The following is a 9,625-nucleotide window of genomic DNA, read 5'->3' on the forward strand; positions in this document are numbered from 1 at the left end:
GTTATGAGGTAGCAATTCTAATTGTAGGGTAATGTTAATGGGATAATTTGCTGGACTAGCTTATGTGTGGCTACTGTATGCTGGCATTTGAAAAGTAATTTACTAACTTCTCTCTCCATAATTAGAAAAAATAAAATATTCCTTTTATTTCTTCTCTCCATGTGCATCACAGTAGAAATTTTATCTACACACCCACATGTAATAGTCATTTTATACCCTATCAACATGAAAAGGTAACGACATGGAAAACATATATGTTAAATAGCACATGTGTATACTTAAGTCCATTTATACCATTGGAATTATTTAAACTAGTGAAGATTTGAAGGATAATAAGGTAATAAAATGTGAAAATTATCGTACCTTATGTGTTGCCTATCCCAGCCTATATGAAGGCTTATCTATTGTGAAATTTATTTTAATTTTGAAAACAGTTTGGAAAAATATGTCATATTCTTCCATTAATTTGATCTAGGTTTGAAAAAAAACACCCATTTTCACTGAGGCAAAAATATAAAAACAAGCATTTGGTATTTAAAAATGTAGTGCTTCTATGGCAAATGTTACATGTAGTTTACACAAAAATCTATATTTTTTGCAGCTATCAAACACAAATTAACACAGAAGGAAAACTAGACATTTTGTGATTCATTGTGGAAAAATAGACTTTATTCCCTACAGCAGAATTATAAATCTTCTTAAGTTATATCAGAATTAGATCTTTCCAAAGAAATACCTCTCCAATTTTATCCTTGAAGTACAGTTTTTTAAATGTTATCTTAATTAAAATGAATCATTTTCCACAGAGAATTTACCATTTCATACAAAGTACATTTGATCATTTATTTCTTATGCATAGCGAGTGAGTAAAATTATACACTTCCTCTCCCACCTTATCACATGGTTATATTTGGCAGTACCTCTCTTTTATTGTTCTTCATCAATTGAATTAATGAACTGTGAAATCAGTTATTATTCTGTGTATATATATTATAATTTCTGAACTGATGCTTACTTTAACCCATACAAATCAGGGAAGCATTGTTTTAGAAGTTCTTCAAAAAGGGTTAAATATACAACAACAACAACATAAAAAATAACTGTCTTGCATAAGGGAGTGTAAATCACTAGCTGCATATGTGTTTCTAACTGAGGCTTGTACAGTACATAGCGAGCTACAAGTAAATGGTGTTGAAAGTATCCTGTCAGGATGGATCTGTCCTCTGGGTCTCCACCGAACATAATTAGTTTCATGTAAAATGACTGGTTTTCAAGTTTATTATATATGAATTTAATATACCAAATAGATAGAATACAAGAAATGATAAGTGGAAAAATTTCAAAAGATTTATATTTCTCTAGTGAGCCCCAAAATAGCCTATCCTGCATTCCTCTCAGTTGCCACACGATGTGTATTACTCTGACTTTGCCCACAAGTGAGCTGATTAACTGTTTTGTGAGGGGCTTTTTACTCTTTCATTTTTTTCTTTTACAGATAAAAAAGAGAAGCCTATAAAGAGGATACGTGACCGAGTTTGTAAAATTAAAGTGTATGCAAAAATGACATCTCCTCCATATAAAATGTTTGAATTATAAGAATCCCTGAATATAATTTTGGAAAATTTGATAGGTGCCTTTCAGTTTAGTTCATCTAGTTTATTTGTTATCAGTAATTGGAATACAACAAATTAATTTGATAAATTCACTTTACATGTTAAAGTTGTCCAAGATCACAAATTTATTTTAGGCAGTTTTCCTTTTTTTTCATAATGCACTAATAAGGGCTTCTACAGCATTTTATCTTTTTTTTTTCTTAGCATTAGGCATGTATATTTTTCTTGTACAAAAGTAGCGTTTTTTTTTCCTATCATATTTCTTTCCATTAAGAGCTATACTTAATTAAACAAAAGGTCCTCATCGCCAGATACAGCTCATTGTAGACTAGATATTTGATGGATCAGAAAACATATAATGTACATGTTCAGATGCCATCTCTTTAGAAACTCTTCTCTGATCATTCATTCTGGCAGTTCCTCAGCTACTTCCTAGCATATCTTTCCATTTCATTCTTTAAAATTTACTGTCCTCTGACACGCGTTCTTCATTTACTTTTTCCTGGTATATTTGACCCTAGATTTTTTTTCCCCAGACTCATCCCCACACTCAATATTTAATGTTCTTGCCTAACTGGTCTTATTTCTCTGTCCTTAGTACCTAAGATTCTGCCATGTACCTCTAGAAATCAAAAGTATCACTTAAAAATACTTTAAAATTCAAAGACAAAAGGAAAGTAAATAATACACGTAACACCTTATCTTAAGCATCAACCATGAGTTTAGCAATAAACTACAAGCACATGGGGTATGAGGGGTATGTGTGTGTATGTGTATGCTTGCATGTATGAGAACTGGGCCTTAAAAATGATATTTTGCTGAGATATTTCCCAAAATGTAGTGCTGAGATCAGTATCCAAAAATTGCAATTTAGTTTGCAAAAACCAGTTAGATTATGGAGTGTGGAAATTGAGAGAAAGAGCAAAACAAACAGAGACAGATACTGAAAACATGTAGACAACATAGGAAGCATACATTAAGGTACAAATCTCAGTATCTTTGGGCTCCCCTGCGCTCCTGTCTATTCAACATTCTGTGAATATGATCTGTACATTTACAATTCCAAGCACAGCATTTTATTTCTTCACCCCAAATGATTACAGCCCCAATTTTGCTTCCAGAAAGATCATTTAGAGTATTTAACGCTTAGCTCATTTGCCATGGCCTCTCTAAGTGTTTTCTAATCCCACCAGAATAGCACCCCAATGTACAAGCGCTTCATTAGACTCTGGAAGATATTGTGTAATTCATATCTGTTTTCCCTGCTGGATTTTAAAGTCCTTCATTATAGTTGCACACTTTATTGATCTTAGCAACCCAGTACTGAAGAGAATACCATGTGTGTAATTTTCTACACATCATGAAATGCAGTATACCGAGATGGGAAGGGTGGGAGCTTGGAAACCCCAGGAGAAGGTCCTGTTTGCCAGAGGGCTTTTCCTCATCCCTCCCAGTCAGCACATCACACATTACCTCTGCCCCGTCTTGATAATTCCCTAAAATTCCCTTTCCTGCTTATGCATTCTGTACTTTAATGCTCATTTCATGGAGTTTTTATAATAATTACGTGACCTACCATAAGTAAAGAATTAAGGAATTCCATATAATTGTAATTGTTACAATTACTAATAGTTACAATTACTAATACATTACTAATGTAATACATTAATGTATTACAATTACTAATACATTACTAATGTAATATATTAATGTATTACAATTACTAATACATTATTAATAATAGTTTTTTTAATGGAAATCAATTTAGTTGATTCCATTATTCTAAACATTAGAATGTTGACAAATACAGTTGCAAGCAACTGCGAGCTGTTTCCTTCTAACCCTGGTTCAGCTTGTTTATTTTCCACCCCTGTGTAACAAATTGCCTACATACTTAGTGGCTTAAAACAACACCCTGTCATTGTCTCACATTTCAGTGGATCAGGAATCCCAGCAAGGCTTAGCAAGGGAGGCTCTGTGCTGGTTCCCATAAGTCTCCATCGAGTGTTAGCCTGGATTAGAGTCTCACCTGAGGCTTGGGGGTCCTCTTCCAAGCTTGCTGGTTGTTGGAAGAATTTCCCTCCTCCTAGCTGTAGAACTCACCCTCAAGGCCAGCAGGAGAGTGTCTCTAATGTTTAACCTTTTCTAAAAGCTCAGCTGGCTATGTCAAGCCCACCTAAGATAATTGTCCTTTTAATTAAGTCAAAGATAACTAATTAATACTGTTATCATGGGAGTAACTTTCCAACATAACTACAGATTGAATATGCACTAAGGGTATGGCATTATAGAGGATGTGTACACACAGGAACTGGGATATGAAGATCTTAGGATCTTGCCTACCACACTGAAACTAGAAAATGTATATTTATTTTATATATTGTGACAATGTCCTTGTGTGTGGATGAAGAAATGGTTTCACGATGCCTTGGAATATACCAAGTGAAATATCATGAAGATCCTTGGGGAACTCTTGTATGTGAACAGGTTGTACCTCAGACAGTAAAAATCAATTACCCATGTAAAAAAATAAGCATATTTGTATTACTTTTAAAAATTCATAATTACCATTAAAATGGGTGGTAAACATGTGTCTTCAGGATAAAGATGAACTAATGTTTCATATTTTAATTAGTGAGGAAAGAAAATTCTGATGAAAATTATATATATGTATAAATATAATTATATATGTATAAATATATATACATGCACAATACAGTAAGGAAAGGGTGTTCAATTTGGTGGGGGAGGATTTTGGTCTGAGTGGTCTTTGGACAGCACAAGTAAGATGATCAAGAAATGAATATTTCAAGAGAACTAAAGGGAGGGAGGGAGAGAGAGAGAGAAAAGCACAAGGAAAGGGAGGGAAAAAGAGAAGGAGAAAAGGAGATGGAGACAGGGAGGAGAATGAGTAAAAAAGCATACCTCATTCTGTCCACTTCACTATGATAAAGGGAAAAAAAAAAAAAAGGTGAAAATGAACATCAAGAAAGTGACCTAGAGCACCTGGGTGGCTCAGTCAGTTAAGCATCCTTCTCCTGATTTTAGCTCAGGTCATGAGCTCAGGCTTCTGAGATAAATCCCCATGTCAGGCTCTTCACTGAGCATGGGGTCTGCTTAAGATTCTCTCTCTCTGGGCAGCCCAGGTGGCTCAGCGGTTTAACGCTGCCTTCAGCCCAGGGCGTGATCCTGAAGACTCAAGATCGAGTCCCATGTCGGGATCCCTGCATGGAGCCTGCTTCTCCCTCTGCCTCTCTCTCTCTCTCTCTCTCTGTGTGTGTGTATGTCATGAATAAATAAATAAAATATTAAAAAAAAGATTCTCCTTCTGCCACCCCAACCCCCACCTAGTGCTCTTGCACTCACTCTCTCTCAAGAAAGAAGAAAAGGACCTAAAACCAAAACTTTATTTTTCTGATTAATTGATTGATTGATACGAGAGAGACCACAAGCAGTGAGAGGAGCCAAGGGAGAGAGAGAAAGAGAATCCTAAGCAGACTCCCCACTGAGCTCGGTGGATCCTGTGACCCTGAGATCAGCATCGGAGCTGAAACCAAGAGTCAGATGATTAACTGATTGAGCCATCCAGGGACCCCTAAAACTGAAACCTTAAAATACACTGAAACAAAAACAGGGGCACCTGGGTGGCTCAGTGGTTGTGTCTGCCTTTGTCTTAGGTCATGATAGCAGGTCCCACATTTGGCTCCTAGCCGGAAACCTGCTTCTCCCTCTGCCTATGTCTCTGCCTCTCTCTGTGTGTCTTTCATGAACAAATAAATAAAATCTTTAAAAAAAAGAAACAGGGATGCCTGGGTGGCTCAGCTGTTGAGCATCTTCCTTTGGCTCAGGGCGTGATCCCAGAGTCCTGGGATCGAGTCCCGCATCAGGCAACCTGCATGGAGCCTGCTTCACCCTCTGTCTCTACCTCTCTCTCTTTCTGTGTCTTTCATGAATAAATAAATAAAATCTTTTAAAAAATTAAAAAAGAAACAAAAGCAAAGGAAATTATTGAGGAAACTATTCAGGAAGAAATTATATATTTAATCATAATTTATTACTAAGTTATAAAACTCAAACTTTTTTAAACAAAAAGCTCATATCATGGAATTATTTCAACTTTAAGTTTCAAAAACATCACACCTTGCCCAACTGCTGCCCACATACTCTAGAAGCAAACAAGGGATCTTTATTAACAAACAGACACATTTGTTTTGGGTGTCTTCTGTGGTATACGGGAATAGATTTAAGCCAAAATCTACTTTTTTTTTTTTTTTTGGATATCATTTCTCAGAAGTAAATGTTGAGGAAAGATTTTTTTTTTTAATTGGTTTTGAATTTCCAGTATACTAAATGTGTTCATTTCTTGGGCATGTTCCCTATAAAACTCTGAAGTGATGGTAATAAATTAAGACTGTATATGCATATATTAGTATAATTCCACCCTGACCAGCCAAGTGTGCATAGCATGGAGACTGGATTCTGCTAGGAAGGGTAATATAGGAGTGTATGTCCTAAGACCTAAATGGAAATTTTATTTTGTATGTTTTTACTTAATAATAAATAGGTAAGGAGGACTTTTCTGAAATTTGCTTGGAGCTACAGTATTTAAATTCATCCCCTGGGATAATAAAAGTCAAATTTAGAGATTATCGAGGGATATGACCCTGATATAGATCTAATTGTTGGAGAAAACTATATACATCTCTTCAGGGTACTTTAGACATTGACTTCTCTATAAGGAGAACAACATTGTTATAGATAAAGGTTTACTTTCTAATGGAATTTGATAGGTTTTATGTGCAGAGATGCAAGAACATTCAAATCTTGCCCTAGATGAAGATTGATTCAAAAGGAGTATTTGCAGAGAGTCAATCAAACTACCATCTTATAAATAGCCTTTACATACCCTATATACCACTGAGCTCAGGAAAAGTCTGCTTTGTGGTGTACCTGAGTGACTCAGTCAGTTAAGCATCTGACCCTTGATTTTGGGCCAGGTCATGATCTCAGGGTCCTGGGAAGGAGCCCCATGTTGGGGCTCAGGAGGAGTCTGCTTTAGAATTTCCTTTCTCCCTCTCTCTCTTCCCCTCCCCACCCCCCAGACTCTCTCTCTTTACCTCTCTTCCAAATAATAAATAAATCTTCAAAAAAGAAAAGAAAAGTCTGCTTTGGAGCACTGAGCTAGAAGTGAAGTTTAAATGAGACCTCTAATCAATTTGATGTCTTCCCTTTCTCAGCAGTATTTTGGGACACCTGTTACCAGACAACTAATGATGAGAGAGAGAGAGAGAGAGAGAGAGAGAGAGAGAGAGAAATCTGTAGTGAAGGCCCTAGACTGATTAAACTCACAGTATACTTGCAGGATTTGAAAAACAAGAGAAAGAAATGACCTTGAAAACCCAGTCAGCCCAAGGAATGAAGTTTTTTATAGGTCTTCTTACTTCATAGAGGCATGTAGCTCAAGAAAAAGAATGAATTTCTGACATTAAAGCATAAAACCTGTCTTCTTTAGTAAAATTTAGTTTGAGGGACACAGAGAAGGCTTTGCAAACAGGTCCAAGCTATTGCGCAAGGTGCCCTGCAGCCTGGTTGTATGACTCAGTGAATACAACGATGCTAAAGGCATCCATATGAGATCAAGAAGCCGTATGAGGTCCCTGGAAAGCTCTAATTGGAGAGTCTCAGCACAGATGTTAGTGTTCTGCAGTAGAGCCACGTCGTCAGCAGCAGAGACCTACCCTTTGTGTGAAAAATAACTCCTGTTCTATAGATGAATGCCTGACAAAGAACAGCAAGTGACTGTGCCATCAGAGGTGCCCAACATTCATCCTGCCGTTGTCAGGTTACCAAATCACAGAGTCAAATGGTTGCAGACGCCATCCTTCACTCAGTTTAAATGGTACCTTCTGGAACTGGCCCGAACAGATCTGGAGGTTACAAGTAAGTTGCACGAGCAGGTAGCCTTGATTCTGTTTCACCAATGTCTATTCCTCAATTCCCCACTTTGATCTCGTGGCTGCAAGTGGCTTGAAAACCTAAGACAGGTGAAAATCCAAAGCTGTTGCAGGACAGAACACTGAGGATTCTATTAGATTCCTTGGGCTGTCATAACAATCTACCACAAGCTGGGTGGCATAAAACAACAGAAATTTATGCTCTCATACTTCCAGAAACTGGATGCCTGAACTGAAGGTGTCAGCAAGTTCATGTTCCCTCTGAAGGCTCTGGGGAAGAATCCTTTCTTGCCTGCTCCTGGCTCCCAGTGGTTGCCAGAAATTGTTGCTGTTCTGTGTCTTACATCTGAATCACTTCAATCTCTGCCTTGATTCTCACATGATGCTCTCCATTTGCTTGTATTTCTATCCAAATTTCCCTCTCCTTTGTCTTATAAAGACACCATTCATTACATTAGGGGCCACCCTAATCCATTATGACCTCATCTTGGTTACATTCACACAGACAGTTTCCAAATAAGGTCACATTCACAGGTACCAGGGGTGAAGACTTTAACACAAAAGTTAGGGGAATGCAATTCAACAGACAACAGGGAGTGGCAGTAAAGGGCAGTGAAAACAAGAATCCTCAATGTGGGCAGAACTGGAAGGGGTGTGTACTTGGTTAGTCACTCAGTATGACTTGGTTAGTCACTTGGTTAGTCACTCAGTATGAAGAAGGACCTGACATGAGGTCAGAACACACATTTTCTGGGAAGTGACAATCATTTGGCAGTTGATGACAAGCATGAAAGGAGTGAGATTAGAAGTTCAAGGTCAAGGAAGTTAAAGAAGTCAGTGCACAGGTAGGCTTACAGGAGTCAAGATTTTTGTGTCTCAAGATTTTTTGTGTCTCAAGATTTTTTGTGTCTCAAGACTTTTGTGTCTCAAGATACATGTTACAGAGAAGACGATGTTTCAATGAGCACAGGAGCATGAGATCCACTGATTCTACCCTATTCAGAATGACCTGGCATTATGGAATAATAGGATGTCTCAATAAAGGCTCAACTAAGGTGACGTTTCTGACAAAACACTTCCCAGGGTTTCAGTGCTGTCTGCCAGGATACAGTGCATGCATTGTACTGATTCCTTGAAATATGGAGTTTATTTTCAATACCTTAGACTCAATGACACACAGTGCAGGGATTGGGTAGGACTGGCCTTTCTTACCATCACTGCCAGTCACCAATAAGAAATTTGTATTGCCTTGCCTGAAAACTTAGCCTCGGCTGGTTTCTGGGGGTAGAAGGTTGGGGATATTTATACTAGGGAACTTGGGAGTTCTAGGTTCCCAGACACATACTGGATGGTAGGGAGTAGTGTGGAAATCAGAGGGTCCACTTGGGCTTCTCTTGGTGCTTCCATGTCCAGCACTATGGTAAAAAAGTATCAGTAGCAATTACAATTTTAATCAAGGTCTCAAGGCTTATGCTTCTCAGAGATGAAGGTCTGTGCCAACCCTTCAGGCAAGCATTCAAGACCAGATGAAATGCTGCCCACAGGGGAGACATGGCAAAAATTGGTGGTGGATAAGGCAGATGACAAATATCACTAATAGCCTTAGGGCCAGTTTCAGTAAAGAGAGCTGGAGCTCATTCTTCTATCTCTTGCCTATTAAATCCTCTGCAGATACCTTGAAGACTAACTCTGTACTTAGCTTGAAGTAACAGAGTGGACTTTTCATCTCTTTATCACCAATGCCCTAGATTCACATCTTCTAGGCTTATCACATGATTTCTGCCAAGGTAGAAGTAGAAAGCATTCACATCATGGGCACCTCAGTAGTACACGTACAAAAAATTTGGAAGCAGTAATCTTTGATCAATTCTTATGAGAGTTGATGGACAAATGCCTTGATTAGATAATCCCAGAAGGCATTTCATAGGCTTCCCAGAAGCATCTATTGCCTATTGCGATGAAATCAATAATGCACCTTATTGGTTCTTCCTCTCTCTCTGTTTCACTTTCTGATTCTTCCCTCTTACTCTCTGGCATCACTTCTCAAACTCTCTGCAC

The 9,625-nt window shown here is 37.8% G+C and overlaps 1 long non-coding RNA gene across 1 annotated transcript; it reads right to left on the reverse strand.

Annotated features, from left to right (window-relative positions):
* Positions 1 to 7,098: 7,098 nt before the first annotated feature.
* Positions 7,099 to 8,026, reverse strand: LOC111091750. Its single transcript, XR_005376021.1, has 2 exons — positions 7,778 to 8,026; positions 7,099 to 7,648 (listed from the first exon to the last, which is right to left on the reverse strand). It is a non-coding gene; the product is annotated as an uncharacterized LOC111091750 (long non-coding RNA).
* Positions 8,027 to 9,625: the final 1,599 nt, after the last annotated feature.

Source organism: Canis lupus, chromosome 22 (genome assembly GCF_011100685.1).
Source record: "Canis lupus familiaris isolate Mischka breed German Shepherd chromosome 22, alternate assembly UU_Cfam_GSD_1.0, whole genome shotgun sequence".
NCBI lineage: Eukaryota > Metazoa > Chordata > Mammalia > Carnivora > Canidae > Canis > Canis lupus.